Source organism: Poecile atricapillus, chromosome Z (genome assembly GCF_030490865.1).
Source record: "Poecile atricapillus isolate bPoeAtr1 chromosome Z, bPoeAtr1.hap1, whole genome shotgun sequence".
NCBI classification, from domain to species: domain Eukaryota; kingdom Metazoa; phylum Chordata; class Aves; order Passeriformes; family Paridae; genus Poecile; species Poecile atricapillus.
This window is the reverse complement of record NC_081289.1, coordinates 108919361-108937983: the sequence shown is the minus strand read 5'-3', so window position 1 is coordinate 108937983 and position 18623 is coordinate 108919361.

Sequence of the window (18623 nt, the reverse complement as noted above, 5' to 3'; positions counted from 1 at the left end):
AAAATGGATGCAGGTGGCCCGAGAGGTGATACCTCAACTCCGAGAATATTCAAGATCAGGTTGGATGGAGATCTGAGTAGCCTGGTTTAGTGTTAAGTGTCCCCAGCCACACCAGGCAGGTAGGAGTAGGTGACCCTTAAAGGCCACTTTCAACCCAAGATATTCTATGATTCTGTAATTCCATTTAGATTGGAATCTGTACATTTAAAGAACAGGTACTGAGGTGTCCTCATGTATACACCTAGACAGCATGCAACAGAGGGGGGTGCTAGTTTACTGTAATCCAGAGCTGAGCATTCCAAACACTTCTGTTATCTAAAGATATCCAGTTCTCTAATGTGTACAGAAATTAATTTCTAGAAATACTGAGCACTGACAAAATGTTATTTATTATAACATTTTGTTATATATCTGTTTTACTACCACTGTGTCTTTCTAGCATCTCTTGCCCAGGGAAAGCGTCCAAAGGGCAGCAACAAGGCGTTCATGAATAATAATGAGAAATCTTGCAGATGCAGGTCCCTCACCTTACAAAGATGCATCTCAAAGAAATTATATACATATATATATATATATATATACACACATTCATATTGAAGTGTCCTAAGAATTTCCAAATTAACTTCAGCTTTGGGTAAAAAGTGATTTTATCATAGCTGCTGAGGTATTAATTCATTTGCCTTTTCACTTTGAAACAAAATCTAGTGCAAGGTATAAAATGTGAACAACATTATTGTGCATATGAGAAACTAATCTAAAATTTGTTTAGTTAAGAGTTATCTTTTCTCTTTGTTTAGTATTTTCCTTCCACAGTCTGGGAGCAGATGCTGCTTTTACTCCTTCCTTACCCATTAAAGCATGGAAAAAGCATCTCCCCATGTTGAGGAGAAACTCTGCCCATTTGACACTGCCTGTCTGAAACTATTTTCCATATCTTTAGCCAGAGAAACTTCTAGTGAACACTTTCATTGGAAGAATGCTCAGATACAAAGACAGTTTCCTATCTTTTTTAAGTTAGCATTACAGATTACTACGCAATAAATACATAAACACACACATGTATTTCTATATGTGTGTGTGTGTGTGTGTGTTTATGTGCATGCAGAAAAGTAGCCAACTTTCAAAAGTGCCCAAGGGATACATTTCTAGATGTGTTCAGGAGTCTGAAGAATCAATGCCAGCTGGGCCTGTCAGTTGTATTAAAATACTCCCCCATGATTTTCTTAGATACTAAGTTTTGAAATGTTTGCAGAAGCCTAGTTCTCCATAGCTATATATGTGAAAATACAGAGATGGAAGAAAACTTAGCCCATAGGGAGAAAAAAGACTTTTGCTACAGAGAAGAGCAGTGCCAACTCCTACTGGTCATGCCTGCATTGCTTCTCGCGAGCAGTCCTCATAGCAGCTGGGATCACAGCATGCCTCCCGTCCATGTGGCAGCCTGCTCTGAAGTGTCTCCCTGTACACTACATCATCAACAGGCACACACAGCTTCATGGACTTCATAGAATTCTTTCTGGCTATATTCAAACCATACTTTCAGATTTATTTTCTGTATAGGCTTGTCATGGTTTAACCCCTGCTTGCAATTATATACCCTTCAGCCTCTCATGCACCCTCTCCAGGAGGATGGGGAGGAGAATCATGAAAAGCTAAATCCCATTAATTGTGATAAGAACAATTTAATAATTGAAAGAAAGTAAAATAAAAATAATTAAATGTAAGAGAGAGGACTAAAACCCAGGAGAAACAAGAGATGCCTAATACAACTGCACAGCAGCTGCTGTCTGATGCCCAGCCCATCCCTCAGCAGCAGTAAATATCTCCTGGCCACTTGCCCCTCATTTTTATACTGGGCATTACATTCCATGGTAGGGAATATCCCTTTGGCCAGAGTGGGTCAGCTGTCCCAGATGAGCTCCTTCCCAGCTTCTTGTTCACCTGCTGGCTGGCACAGCATGGGAAGCTTGGAAAGTCCTTGACTTAAGGTAAGCACTATTCAGCAGCAACTAAAATACGTGTGGGTTGCCAGCAACAGAGAGAAAGCCTACATACATGTTACTAGATACCTCAGAGTTTGGTGTGTATGTCTGTGTGCTGGTTTTGTATTAACTGATATTTGGTGAGAAGGGAAGAAACGACCCAATAATAAGAAATTATTTTTCTAGGAGGGGGCTGCTCAGAGCTTCCTCTGTGGTTAGCAAAAGCCAATAGCTGGCTAGCTCTGAGAACTGGCAACCTATTAAACCATTTAGAAGCTGGGTTCACTTATGTGAATTCCAAATTTTAAAAATGGGCAAGCCCAGGAAATCTCTCACTTGCTTCTGGCCTTGAAAGGTAACTGGGCTTTGGTCCAGCTGGCCCTGCTCCGCTGCAGCCTGTGTAGCCTGGGGTGGGACCCCAGCAGTGTCTGGGTGAGGGGACAAGAGGCCATGGAGCCCCAGCCGAAGCTGCTAACATCTTGCAAGCACTGACACCCGCCCCCACCGCCAGCCTGCACTGAGCTGGGATCCACTGGGCCCCGGAAGCGGCTCCGGGCTGGGCCAGACTCCCTCCACTGGGGGCCCCGCCGCAGCGGCTGCCGGGCAGAGGGTGAGACCCAGAGTGGCCTGAAAATCTATCACTGTGACTGCTTGGCCACTGCCCACAACCATCTGCAGGGGTGGGCGATGTATTAACCCTTTGGTGCACAGATGAGACCGGAGACCATGATTCTCATCTCGGGTGTGAGAAAAAATGGAATCAGGACAAGCAGAAGACAACATGAAGACATCAAGGTGAATAAAGAAGGAGTCAAGTCCCAGATGGAAGGAGAATGAGGAGATGCCCTAGTGATGGGGCTGAAAGTTCTTTTGGTAAGGCCATGGAGATAGACTATGATATACTAAAATATCCCCTTTAATTCATTGGAAAGTATGTGGGGATAGAGTGTTCAAATTTTAGACATGAGCAGAGGCATCCATTGATGAAGCAAAGCAGATGTGGAAGTAGCTGTGATTACATGAGAAGCTTGAACAGAGAGAGAGATGAGAGAGGTGACAACCTTTTGCCCCAGACAGAGGAAAATACCTCTGTTCCCAGAGATGAATATGATTGCAGAGATAGATGAAGAAAACCTTTGCTTTAGGCCAGGTAAGTCTGAAATGGAAGTGGTCTCACAACTAAACAAATGCTTCTCCATTGACAAAGAGCTTACTTCATACCTCTCTCCTGCACAGACTGTTCTAAAAGTTGAGATTTTCAGGAGATATATCCCATTACATAACCACTTTTCTGGACCAATTTTTTCCCTTCATTTAAGTCAATTTCTTGGAAAGAACCTCAGTGAAACCTGCTCATTCAAACACTACCCATGGGCTAGATAGAGCTACAAACAGGTGCAATTATGACACTGAGGAGTCTATAGTTACTCTTCCAAATAACATCTACACTTAATTACACAGCATAAGCCAGAATTTAGGCATGGCATATATTTCTTAAAATCACCACAGAATATAGATAACTAATTAGCTCCCAAGTTATTCAATTCTCAACTTGCACAGTAAAAGCAAAATGTTTTATGTCAATGAGCAATTTCTTTATAAAGACCAAACCAGTCTTTTCTTACACTTAATTTAATATTACTCATCAACAAGTGTATCAGAAAAGCACAGCCTTGTGGATAATTACCTTATCAGTTTACTAAAATAATATCCATCAGTTCCTTTCAGTCTGTTTTTCCCAATTAAAAAGGGTTAAGACAGAAATCTAATCTAATCTGTATTTGACCCCATCAACTCTAGGACAACAATTCTGCTGTAATCATCTTTACTAGTTTCCATGTCTATCACATGCCATCTCATTCATCACTTTAGATCAGCATTATTCAGTCTCACATAATCTTTCCAGAAAGTCTTATAACTAAGAGATTCTTAACTGTAGCTTAATCATAATTTTATTTTTTAGGTAGAAAATTATGATTACCATTGGACAGCATTTCAGGCTCAGGAGATAAAATGGTAGAACATTACATTTCTGAGTTTTTCTGTTGAAAGACTGAATGGCCTTGATCATTTATACTGGGAGTATATGAGGAATAATTCTATTACTCATATTTTTTCCTAAAAATGGACCTATTTAGATTATGCCAAGCATTGTCCAGCTGCATGCCTATTACCTGGTGTTGTGGTTTGACTCTAGCTCAACGCCAGGCACGCGCAAGAGTTGCTCACTCACCCTTCCCTGCTACAGCTGGGCAAAAGAGAGGAAAATTAATTAAGGTTTCATGAGACCAGGAGAAATATTTCAAGGGCAAAACAGGTTCAACCCCAAGTTGCAAAGTGAATTTATTACTAACAGAATCAGAGGAGGATAAAGAGAAGTAAAATAAGCCTGTAAAACACCTTTCCACCCCAGCCCATCCCTCCTTCACACAGACAGTGCAGGGAGAGAAGGCATGGGGATTTTGGTCAGTTCATCACTGAGATTTTCTTCCGCTGCTCTGGGAGAGGAGAGTCCTTCCCTTGTGAGACCATGGGGTCCCTCCCACAGGAGACAGTTCTCAGTGAACTTGTCCAGCGTGGGTCCACTCTCACGAGCAGCAGTCCTGCCAAAACTCCTGCAATGTGACTCCCTCCCACAGGCGCACACTGTCCTCCCAAAACTGCTGCAGTGTAGGTCTCTCTTTCCACGGGGTGCAGACCTCCAAGGACAGGCTGCTCCAGCCTGGAAGCAGGGCCTCTCTCTCCTCCAGGTCTCCCACTGGATCACAGCCTCCTCCAGGCACTAAGCTGCTCCAGCATGGGCATCTCCCCCATGGGCTGCAGGTGGATCTCTGCATGCCCCATGGATCCCCAAGGGCTGCAGGGCACAGCTGCTGCACCATGGTCTCACCATGGCCTGCAGAGGAATCTCAGCTCCAGCGCCTGGAGCATCTTCTCCCCTCCCTCTCCACTGGCCTTGGTGTCTCCATGTGGTTTCCCTCACATGTTCGCACATCCTCCTGTTCTCTGACTAGGACCAAAACCCCTGTGACTTTGTTTTGATTTTGTTCTTCAATATGTCATCACAGAGACTTTCCCAACCTCTCCCATTGGTCCAGTTTTGGCCAGCAGCATGTCCCTCTTCAGAGCCATCAGCCATTGGCTGTGCCGGACATAGTAGAAACTTCCAGCAGTTTCTCACAGAAACCACCTCTGTGGCCCTCCTGCTGCCAAAAAACAGGTCGTGCCAAACCAGTACACCTGAATAGCAAGATTTTCTGGTAGGCCAAGAATTTCTGAGTACATAAATTCAGAACTAGTTTTTAATCAAAAGATAAAGTTGGATGTGTTGATAAGAAAGATTTTGGAAGAGGAATACTTATTTTTATAGAAAAGGCAATGTGAAGCACAAAATGAAGTAATAGCAAGCATTTAAGATAACATCTACTTGGTGACACAGAACTATTGGTCCTTAGTACAGAAACCTTAGGTAAAAGAAAGATTCTTATTCAGTTCGGTAGGCAAACCATTCAGAGGAATTGTCAGTATCAATACTGGAAAAGAACTTCAAGAACAGACAGTTTCCTAGTTGAAAAGACCTCATGGTGTTTTGTTGTGTGATAGAAAAATTAAAGATTCTGTTACAGAAGTCTTCACAGGAGTAAGGTCTATTTCAACTCTGATGATGTGATAGGGCTATAAAGCATTTGTATGCAGTTTAAAACACCTCTCATAAATAACCAATAAACAGAACTTTCTATATTTTTTAACCATGCAAAAGGGCTGGGCTTTTATCTTTATAGATTTCAAGTCAACAGGTTCATTAAAGCAAACCAGCTACTAAAAATAAATTCAACATAAAACAGATATAAAATATAAAACAGAATATAAAAATAAAACAGAAAAAGAAACCAAAACCAAACCAAAATGACAAAACCTTTCCCACTCTGCTGGGAAGGAAGGAAACATTCAAAGACAAAAAACTAATCAATTAGCCTTTCTCATCATAAATGTAAATAATACTTTATAGACCAACACATTGCAAAGCACATGAAAGAAAATGGATCTAATGTAATCTAGATTAGGTAAATACAGTTAGATGGGGATTGCAAAACTCTGAATTCAAGACCAGTTATTGCCAATAAGTTCATGTGGAACAGCCTCAAAAAACACAACTTCTCTATATGCAGTATATAAGCAACATGCCTCCAAGACAAGATCAGAAATGTTTATGCAAACATCCAGTAATCATCAGTTTTACCCATTTTGAAGCCAAAAGTTAATAAAGTGTCACTTAGTTGTAGTTTGTTACCCTAAGTAAAAACCTTTGGTTTTGATAATCCTCCTGCAACTGTGCACATTTTGGGAATGGGGAGAATACCAGGTACACAAAATAACCATACATGGTTTTATAAATCTGTAATATATTAATTGGAATGAAGACAAACAGCAACTAGACTACTTAAAGTGTAGGAAATAAAAGCTTCTGTAAGTGAAGTCAATGGAGAATGGGAAAAAAAAAAAACAAACCTGTTTACTTTTGACAATACTCCTAACATTATAAATGACCAGAGATAGTGATTCTCAAGTGGATTTCAAACACTAAAAAGATCTTACAAGTTGTCACAGACATCAATTATATGAATTGGACCCTTGTCCAAAAGGACACTTAACATTCCCTACAAAAAAGGGAAGAAAGCCCATTGCTATACCTAATGGATTCACAAAGGGAACTGGGGCACCTGTAGGCTAAAGACAAGGTGAAGAAGCTGGGGAGGTTCAGCCTGGAGAAGAGACAGTTACAGAGACCTCACAGTAAGCCTCCAGACTCTGAGGGGGGCCTACAGGGAAGCCAGAGAGAAGATCTCTTTATCAAGAAGTGTAGACATGGGACAAAGGGGAAAGGCTTCAAGCGAAGAGAAAGAAATCTAGATTCTGTATATGGAAGAAATTCTTTATTGTGAGGCTGGTGAGGCACTGCAATAAGTTGCCCAGAGAAGCTGTGGATACTCCATCCCTGGAAATATTCAGGCCAGGTTGGATTGGGATTTGGGCAGCCTAGTTTAATAGGATGTGCCCCTGCCGACAGCAGGGGGATTGTAATTAAGTGATGTTTAAAGTCCTTTCCAGCCCAATGCATTCTGTGATTCTAAATCCAGATTGAGGTTATGTCTATCTGAATTTCAGTTCCGTCCCTTTTGCAGGAGAGATGATGCAAGCAATGTTTTTTTCCTGGAGCCAATCACAAAATCCCAAAAGAAAGCATTACCTTCCTGTGCCTCATATTTTGTCTCTGCAATAGATTCATGATGCTCAACTTACTGAATTTTAAATCAATTTTGGCTGTTTCTCTCTAATATTCTAGGGAATGAAAATTCCTATTTATAATGCAAACTAATAGTTTCATAATACTTTTATTAATATTTTCACACTCTTAAGTTCTCAAGTTGAAGAGTGAATTAATTGTAAGTATTTATTTACACTGCTGAAGCTGTTATCATATACTTATTTATATAGTACCAGTTTTTATATATGACAACCTCCCAATGAATCAGCAGTGCTAAATCTAGAACCCACTGAAAATATTTCAGATCAATTTATGGTAAGCTTGCTAGAATCTGATGCACAGTCAAATACAGCAAATTAAATGTCCTATGGGTTTATGGTTTATGTTCAGTGATGAGTGTGCATTAAAACATATAATGAAGAATCAGATGGTGCTTATAGATAACCACCAAATGGATGTAAGGAAAACACAGTGAGGTTGCGTTATCTGCAATGGAAAATTATGAGATGGTAGAAAATAGGAGTAATGTGTGAAGTGGGACATGGTAGAACAAATGAGGAGGGTAGCAAGGTGTTGAAAATTAATTAATTATTGAAGTATCTTGAAGAGGAAAACTACAGTATAATTAGTAAGTACGATCGTTAATCAATTTAAGTTTCTTTCTTTTAAATAGTCTCTTATCCTGAAAGATTCCCCTGCATGTTGTGGAAGGTTATATTACCTTCAGCATTTCTTTCAGATGAAGGGCTTGTCAACTTACTATTAGGGACATGAAGTTCAAGCGCAGAAGCTCTGTAATAGCTCTTACATTCAAACATAGGAGAGCCACAACAAAGCTATTATGACAAACAAGGCAGTCTAGTGAGGTATCAGCAGATTTTGTGCTCTCAAAATCCTATTAAAAGAGCCTTCAAGTATATTACTACAAGTCAAATATATCAATGGATCATATAAGAGTAAAGCAATTAAATATTGTCATGTTAAATATGAAAAGAGACTACAGAGAGAGAGCAGTGAAGATTTTGACCAAGTGTTTCTACCTACAATACAGAATCTGTCAAGGGAATGGTGTTGCAAACAATCCATGTTTCAAAGTTATTATCACAGATGATCTGTTGCTCTCTTAAGGCCTGACTTGTTACTCATTCTGTTATTTTCTTGTAGTTGTCATCAGATATCACAATACTACACATTTGCTGAAAGGTTACTCTTCTCTGTACTTAGACAAATTAGAGTAATGAGAGAAGTAGCCATGAGCTGATCTCAATTAAATGTGTGTTTAGGAGTCTAGGATTATTTACCACACCAAAGATATGATTCACACTTGAAAATAAATCAATGCTTACACATGCAATCAGTTTTTCAACTAGAAAAACTTAATAAAATTAATATTTTTCAAACACTACTTGATTTTTTCTTTCATATTTGAGAAAAATAACCAACCAACATGGAATTTCTGCTCCAATGACTGCCCCAGCATGTGTTCTGCTATCATTGATTGCAACACTGCCCTATTTGCTAAAACATGAATTGGAAAATTTACCTCATGCCCAGCAGGTCCTTTCCCCTTTCATTCTTTTATTTATTTATTTATTGGGTCTTGCCTTTTAACACAATTCTGAACCACTGAATATGAGTGAGCTTAAGGTGTGATACTTTATGCCTTAGTTATCAGATACTTCTAAATTCAGGTCAACAGACATGCTTACATTTGATCCAAAAGGCTAAATCCCTCTCTCTTCAACCAAGAGATTTGAGCAAGAAAGCCACAAAAAGGATTATCTTGGCAAGAGTACGTAAAGCTTATGCTTTTACTTGATGAAGTAGAACAAAATTACCTAAAATCTCTGTCACTTAGCAATCTCCATTTAAAAACAAAAATACACATAAATAAAGAAACACCAGCTCTACAACTCTCATACCTAAGCAGAAAAGAATTGCACACATCAACCTGAGCTTTGAATGTCAAATAGCTTGGATTTCAGACACTTTTTGCCACAAAATAAACTTTTCTCCTTGATATAAACAGGGACAAAAAGGCCATAAAAATGTTAGAAAATTTGATGTCAAATCGATAGTTATACAATTGTTTGGCTAGAACTTGTATATTTCTCGTGACAAGAAAAAAGGATAGTCAGTAGAATCAGACACTGATTCTACTGACTAGATTTAATTCATTTATTAAATGACATTCCCATATTCTTAAAATGAAAAAATATTCACTTTCATATTCTATCATTTGCTGTCTAAAATTTGCTATCCTTCTCCTGTGAAAGATATTCTGTATGTCCTGTCAATGATGAGCATACTTCAAGCGTGGCTAAGGTCATTACCTTACCATTATGTATGGTCTTTACCATACATATTCTAGATAAAAGAATTATTCATTCAGAACCAAACAGAGTAGAAGAGAGAGATAATTTCATTGACTTTCCATCTATTTATGGATGGTCCTTAGTACTATATCTAGCTTGATTTTATGGTGTGTTGGGGGTTAGGTGTCCTCTCTTTTGTTCCGTCTCACCTATGGAATTTTTACCATTAATGGCGGGGAAACCCCTGACTGCTGGTACTTGAGAAAGTGGTGGGTGCTTGAGAAACACAAAGAGTTTGGCTGGGCCCTGGGGGGAAGTGGGACAGGAAAAGGGGAGGGCGAGGGCAGCTGGGGGCTGGCTGGCTTCTTCAGCTTCAGAGCGGAACTCTCACTGGGAGCTGTTGCTGTGGAGAGAAGGGAATTTGCCATCACCCAGACGGAGCTGCTGCTGCTGCTTCTCCTTCTTCCTTCTTCAGTGGTGGGCCTCACACCCCCTGTCCTGCCGGGACGTGCCAGTGCCAGGAACACCCAGCTGGAACAGCAGGGATGAGCTGAGGTCCTGGGCCGGTGGTTGAGGTGGATCAGCAGCTCCTGGCACTGTTCTCTTGATTGTTATTGGCAATAACAGTGGTTATTAGTGGTTAATAAAGTGGGTTCTGTTGCCAACAAACTTAGAAATTTTGAGAGTATGATCCATTGCCCACTGCAGGCTCAGGTCTCTGCTGTGTTTAAGGAACACAAATAGGAGATGAGGAAAATGAGGGAAGAGATGAGGACCAGTTCCCATATGGCACCAGTGTAAGTCACAAGCCCCAAAGTCCATGCCCAACATCCCTCAACTAGACAGAGAGTGTACACCCCATGAGCTGAGCTGTGGTTCTTTCTGCATGACCATGGGGATGACATGGGAAAGTGGGATGGTGATGTGGTGCCGGATTTTCCCCAGCCAGCTCCCCGCACCAGGCCAAGAGTGGACTGTTCCCAGAAAGCAGCACAGTCCGGGATACAGCTCAAGGCTTATGCTCTATGGCACAGGCTATCAAGCGTCAAAGGCAGGAGCAAGGACAAGGTAGAGGCCTTCCTTGTGGTTTCCAAAAGGGGCCTATTCTATTGAAGGCTCCAGGAATAAAAGACACAAAACACAGGCATACACCAATTTATATACGGGGAGAGGAGCAAGGGCTGTGTGCAAATAATAAACCAATAGGGGAAAGACTGGGGAGGAGCACAGGGCAGGTTTACAAAATACATAAACCAATGGGGACAACAAGGGGAGGAGAGTGGATAACATGGGCCAATGGGACTTCAAGGACTAGGGGAATTCCAAAGCGGGCAGTCCAGGCAGGAGGGTTGGCACAAGGGAGGACTGACAACTTAATGGGAGGGGGAACATTCAGGGGCAAGGAGCAGGTATCAGGGTGGATTGGCAACCAGGGTAGGAGGGCACAACTGGGACTAAACTATTAACACTGGGGGGCGGGGCGGGGGGGGGGGGTCGGGGGCAGGGGGTACAACTTAACAATACAGATATATATATATATATATATATATATATATATATATATATATATATATTCCATCCAGCCTGGGCTTGAACACTTCCAGGTGACCCAAATTCTCTTGACAGCCTGAATTAGTGTCTCAGCACCACATTGTGGAAAATTCCTTTACCTCATCTAAGTCACTTCCTTTTTGAAGCCATTCCCCCTTGTCCTATGATTACAAACCCTTGTAAAAAAGTCCATCACCAGATCTCTTGTAGCCTCCCTTTAGATACCAAAAGGCTGCTATAACATCTACTGGGAGCCTTTTGTTCTCCTGACTGAACTGTCACAACTCTTTCAGCCCATCTTCATAGGAGAGGTGCACCATCTCTCTCATCATCTTCATGGCTTTCCTCTGGACTTGCTCCAATGTTCTTCCTGCGACAGGGACCTTAGAACTGGATGCAGCACTGCAGGTGGGGTCTCACCAGAGCAGAGCAGAGCAGAGCAGAGCAGAGCAGAGCAGAGCAGAGCAGAGCAGAGCAGAGCAGAGCAGAGGAAGAGAATCACCTCCGTTGCCCTGATGGTCACATTGCTTTGGACAGTCCAGGACACAACTGATCTTCTGGGATGCCAGCTCATGTCCAGCCTCTCATCCACCAGCACACCCAAGGCATTTTTATCAAGACTGCTCTAAATTTATTCTGTGCTCAGCCTGTATTTGTGCTGGGGATTTTCCTGACCCCAGTGAAGGACCTTACACTAGACCTTGTCAATCTTCATGAGGTTCACACAAGCCCATCTCTCAAACCTCTCTCGGTTCCTCTCAATAGCATCCTTTCCCTCCAGCGTGTCAACTACATGCTTTGTGCTGTTCGGATGGACTCCATTCCACTGTCCATGTTGCCAATTGTGTTAGTTTAGCATTTAGGGAAACAAGTGGGAAGCACCCATGGAAGTGATTTCTGGGAGAAGCTGCTGGGAGCTTCCTCTGTGTCTGAGATCAGACCAATAGCTGGCCAGTTCTGAGAACTGACAGCATTTTGCACCACTGAAAAGTTCATCTCTGTGAATACCACCTTTTAAAAACCCAAGCCCAGCAGATTCTCTCTCATTCTTTCTGGCCTTGAAAGGCAGCAGAGCTCTGGTGAGGTTGGCCCCGCTCCCCTGTGGCCTGTGTGGCCTGAGGGGGTCTGAGCCAGAGCCCAGCGGCTCCTGGGCAAGGGATGGAGACTGTGGGGTTCCCCCCCCCAGGCTGGGACAGGCTCTGCTGCAGCACTGGATTCTCCAGGGAAGTTCTCTGGGTCCCATTCTGGTGGGGTGGCCAAAGCCCTTCCCAGGGGGACCCCCAACCCCAGGCAGAGCTGGGCCATGGCTACTGACTCCTCTGCCCCACCAACCCTACAGCCCTCACAGACCTCACAGGTGCCGAGCTGAGAGAAGCACCACCACAGCCTGAAATCAGACACTGTGACTACCTGCCATGGCCTGGGCCAGATTTAACCCTTTCACTACACAGAGAGACCTGCAGACCTGTCACCCCTACCCCCCTACCCCCCCCCCCCCCCCGCCTCCCCCAGGGAGAGAAAAGAGTAATCGACATGTAAAAAGACAAGATGAAACATCAAGGTCAGTAAAAGGAGTCAAGCCTCAAATAGAATGAGGAGATGCTCTAATAAGCTGAAATATTCTTTTGGTAGGGCCGCAGAGATAGACAATAATGTTCTAAAAATAACTCCTTTAATTCATGAAAGAGTATTGGGGGAATGAAGTATTCAGGCTTCTGAGCTTGATCTGAGCAGAGGTATCCATTGATGAAGGCAAGCAATTGTCAAGTACCTGTGATCCCATAAGATGCTTGAACAGATAGAGAAGTGAGAGCTGATGAAGACCCTTTGCCCCAGGGAGAGAAGAAGAAAACCTCTGTTCCCAGAAATGATCACAGAAGTATTTGTAAAAAATCTCCATAGCATGACAAGAGAAACTTGTCAATAAGCTGATGAAAAAACTATTGTATAATTAGTACTGTTTTAATGTCCCAAATTTTGTCTCTACATTGTCGGTTGGGAAAAGAAAAGTTAGGTAAGGGGAAGATAGGTTTCTAGAAGTTGTATTCTAGTTTCTTATTCTTGTAGTCCTTTTAATAATTTTTTTTTTTATTCCTTTTAAGTTTTAAGCCTGTTCTGCCCTTCTCCTAATCCATATCCCACAGCAAAAAAATGAGTAAGTACCCTGGTGATTTTAGCTAGCACTAAAACTCACCACACCAATAAAGCTGTTAAACAGCACTGGTTCCAATACCAACCCCTGAGGACTCAAGTCATCACTGGTCTCCTCTTCGACACTGAGCCATTGACTGTAATTCTCTGAGTGTGGCCATCCAGTCAATTTCATAACCACTGGCACATTTAACTAGCACATTTCCTGCTAGTTAAAAAAGTATGAAGCAAATCATCAGTGTAGATTTCTAGCCATTTTTTGCAAATAGTTACCTCTTATAGACTCTGGAGAGTACTCTGGAGACAATGTAATAACCATGATTTGTCATGTTTCTGCCAATAAGTTCTCTAACTGATAGTCATCTGCTTGTTAGGAAAAAAACCCTTCCAGGCACTCTTTGTCTCTTATTTACTAAATTCTGAGGGGATAAGCCAAGTAAATTTAGTAAACCCTTTAGACATTATCTAATAGGTCCTACTGAGTTCAGTATTAAAAAATAGTTGCCCAGATACCTGTCATATCCCTCTTTTCCTAGGTGCAGTCAGTTGTTTCAGGTCTGGATTGAATTCTAGGTTTGGAATTTCAGCTATTAGACTTCTTATGTATGGAATTCACTTAAAAGACAGCTCTGCTTTGCCATACTTGAGGAATTACTAACACCAGAGTTTGAGATGGAATTTCAGTGACATATGAGAGGACACTGCTGGTAAGACTCTCAGATTCAAAAACTACTTTCTTACTTGTTCCAGATCAGCCTTTATTTGTCACTGGAACACACTGAAAGTTATTGCTGAACTACAAGAACCTGCAGTAAAGAGACTGGAGAATGACCAGTGAGTTAGTTGAAGTATGGGGGCTACCCTTCTGATCTCCTGATCTTGATTAACTTTTGCCTGACGTAGTTTCACTCATCTGATAGGACAGCCAATTCTACTCTGTAAGTTTAATAATTTTGGAATCCTGGAAATATAAGGGTTAAACCTGGTCTTGTAGGCTAATTTAAATTAGCATCACAATGCTTTGTAGTAACTGTTCCACTGTTATCTTGTGAAGACTATGTAAAAGTCATATGGATATTTCTCTTCCTAAAATAACGTTCATATTAAATTCCTAAGATACATAATCAATTACTAAGATCCTATCCATTAGGATATTTTTTTCATTTTTACAGGAATTAAGATCTCTTCTTTTACAAAAACTATGTTTGGCAATAGTCCACATTTCATTGTACCACAATAAAAAGCAAATTTACATCAATTAAAAACAAGTGGTTTGGCCATCTATTTTAATATATATATTTAAACCTAATTAGCCTATTAAGTCAACCTGATTATGTGTTTTTAAATGCCTGCTTTTCTTTGCTGAAAGTAAGCTTTTAAACACAAAATATACTAAGCAGCATTTCATCTGAATCCTATCAAAAAAAGTTATTGAGGCATGAGTTCTATATAACCAGTGAAGCAGAAGACCATGCTATTACATGGATAAATGCTCCAGAACTACTGAAGCAACACAAAAACAATCATAGAAACATGACTTTTGAAACCTCATAAGCAACTAATTTTGAAAAAAAGTGTGGGTGGGTGTGTATATATATTAATAGGTGCATGCACACACACAGATATATAGATATACGTAGATAGATAGATAGATAGATAGATAGATAGATAGATAGATAGATAGATAGATAGATATAGATATATGTATGTTTTGTGTCATATATATATATTGTATATATATGACATTTGACATCAAATCTCCACAAGAGATACACCTGGACTTGCTTCAAAATAATGTTACCTCACTCAACTCCTCCCAAAAAACACTGAAAAAAAGCCAGAAATTAAAGCTTTCTATGAGACTTAAAACCAAAAGAAACCAAATAAACAAACAAACATACAAACAAAAACAAAACCCAAAACCCACCACAACCTTTTTTCTCAAGGTTTAAGTTCAGGCAAAGGAAAAATAGCAATTCACTATCCATTTTGTCTCTGGAAGCACCATCACCTCACAACAGCTTCTGCACCCACCATCTTACAAACTCCTTGTGGGGTCCAAGGGGTCTCTAATGCAACTTCTACTCCGTTACCATCTAATTTGGGATTAGACCCCACCTTTATACAATCAAGATTATGCCCAAATTTGTATGGTGTTTTGGCATTTGCTCCCCAGAGTGACTGGAGAGGTCTATGGGTACTTAAACCTGAATGCCCCAGCTCCCAGTCCCCAGCAGCTGCAGCCACCAACGTGTCCTTCAAAGAGGCAGATGATTTCAAATCTGGGCCTCTTCCAGATAGTAGACATGAAACAATCTCGAAATTCTCTGTTGTAGAAAAAGACCTCAAAACTTATGCAACCCAATGGCATTATAGATAAAACTGACCAGCAGAGTCCCATAGAAGGGCTGTGCCCTGCTCCACACTCCCAGATTGTGCAGGAGCTCAAGGCAGCTCCAGCACCCAACGTGTGGCAAGGACACATGCCATGCACAGCCTGGCTGAGCACAAGATATTATCCTTCTTTATTCGATTCACCTAGCGCTGCAGAAGAGCATGTTTGGAGTCTACAGCCCTGACATCCTCTCAAAAATAGGTTTTGTTGCAGGCTGTCCATACAAACAGCACTCTCTCAAGGCCTCCACTCACCCACTTTGTGGTTTCTGTTCCCATCTTTCCCCATGCCTCTGAGCCTATTCCCTTTCATTAATTATGAAATTATTTCATTCCTTTATATCATATTACACTGATTTCTCTCCACACTCACCATGGCCTCAGTATATGGGAACTGAACCAGCTGGGATAGATAGCTCAGGTGATTTGTACAGAAGGCATAAACCTGAAAACAAGGGAGGAAGGATACTGAAAGGATGGAAACTAGGATGCTACTGGGATCCTTTCATAATAGGCCATGTTTCTGGTTCTGGCTCTCAGTTGGTTCAGGACTCGTCACATATAAGGTCTGGGTGCATATTCACAACTGGACCCCTGCCCTCAGGTACCCCTATATATTGTTAAGTTCACCACAGCCCTTGGTCTTTGGAGCTTGCCCCCAGAACGTGTGGTTCCTGCAGTTTGTTATTTTACCGTCATTAATGTGTTTCAGGCAACTCCATCACTCCCATCCCTCCACTTTGCCATGCCTCCTAGGACCAGTCCCAGAGTCACAAGGAGCTGACTGTAGCATCACTAGTCTGCAACAAAGCAGTGTTTGCTCTCTGTTTCCCACAGAATGGGCCTCTACACACAATATGGGAGAGGGTTGGCTCAAAAAATATACCCTGGGCCTTATCCCCAGCAGTAGATATCAGCACCCACCACCTCACCACACTACTCAGTCCAGGGGACAATGTTTTATGCTAGCTGGGAGAATAGCCCTGTGGCTCCATCCTCCCCCTCCCACTCCCATTCAGCAGCCCCTCTGCTGAGGAGGAACTTTGGATGAGCCCCCAGAGCCAGCATCCTGCTTCACTCTCACTCTCCAGCTCCCAGCATCCTTAGCCCACCGGCACTGGCCAGCACCTTGCAGGGTTAAGACATTTTAGGTGCCCAGAAAGGTGATTTGGGCAGCTCCTTTTCTCTTGTATGGCATATGGAAATTTTTAATTCAAGGACACTATGATCCTGTGGGGGCACCAAGCTCCCCACAGGCAGTTAGCCTAGACCTCATTGTCAAGGGCTGTGGGAGCAGTGGTGAACTAGTTCCCACCTGAGCCCACAGCCTCCACAGGAAAGGCAAAAGCTACTGTAGCATCAGGTCAGTGTCTTTGTTCCAAGGTCAGAGGTTGACCACTTAATGAGTCATTTTTTCTATGTTTGCAAGTGTTTTCTATTGCACACAGTAAGGCTAGCATGGAGCTTATTTGTTTCCAACTGCAAACATTTGTTCATTATCCTAGGCTGATCAGCATGGTAAAGAACTAACACACTAAAATTTCTTCATTGATGAAATGAAGCAATGAATAAACAAATACCTTGTGACTAGCTAGTCTTAACATTTACAGCTGTATTAGTTGAGTTGAGTTAATTGTCAATTAATGCATGCCTCTACACTATCAAGAGCTCTAATCAAAGTGAATGTCTTCTACTTCTAACATTTTTATTAATTGCTTACTCAAAAGTAACATAGTCAGGCTAGCAAGATACACATATATAGAGATTCTTAGAAGTAATCTCTTAAGTCCACAAGATAGTCTAGGACACAAAATGCAGCACACATCCCTCATTCTATGAAATAACAGACAGAGGAGGTAGAATGGGTTTTTTTCCGTCCTTCAAAGCTATAATGAAATGCTTGCCATCACAGAAAATTGCCCTAAGCAGTGTTTTTTTCATAATAATAGTAACCAAAAAGACAAATGAAAGAAATCAAAGAATGAAATTCATCCAACCATTTTTGCAAGGCAGCAGCTGGCACCCATAATCACAAAAGTATCTGCCGCACCACAGACTCCAAGAGAACAGCCAAACCAATCTGTAGCACAAACCCGACGTGTTTAGGGTGGGAAGGAGGTGTAAGATTCTTGAACATGAAGTTTTAGCCCTGGGGGAGTTTTCATAAGCAAGTAATACACTACCCAGAAAGGCTGTTTTACTGAAAACAGTACTGAATTTAACTAACATAGGACAAATGTTCTGCTATACAAACCCACGTCTGGACTGTATGTGTCTCTAAAGTAGGGGGTTTGTGTGTTAGGTTTTGCAATACGAGCCAAACCTGAGGGATAAAATAGTTTTACGTGAGACATTGCTGCCCTCCAGCGACGACTCAGGACATGCAACTGGGGAAGATACCTTTTGCTGCAAAAAACTTCTTTGCTCTCAGGTAAGTGATCAGCTATCATTGAACTATGAGTGAATTTCATGAGACTAGACTGAAATCTTAATTAACCTTAGCTTTGAAATACAGTTTGATTAAACAAAGTATTTGACTGTAGATAAACACATATTTCTGCAAATGGAATGTGTAGTGCAATACAATTACAATCAGCAATACTTCTGTGTTGGAATAAAATTGTGCAAGACAAGCATTTCAGAAAAGCTGAAAGCAAGAAATCTATATTATATGACAGTTAAATAACAAATGGATCTAATTTAGCTATGAAACTTCTTATGAATGTGACAGTGTTTACACAACTGGGGACTTTCACAATAAACATTATCAAACATTTCAATAAAAAGCAGTGTAAAACATAAATGTGCATTGTGCACTTTTGCAGAATTGCCCAACGTCTCAGAGGGGACAAATGACTGCTTTAATTTTTGCTAAAAACTAACCTTAATTTTTTTCTTATATGGTGTGTTATAGGGTAGACAAGTTGTTGGATAGTCCTTAATTTTGTAGTTCCAAATTTCCAA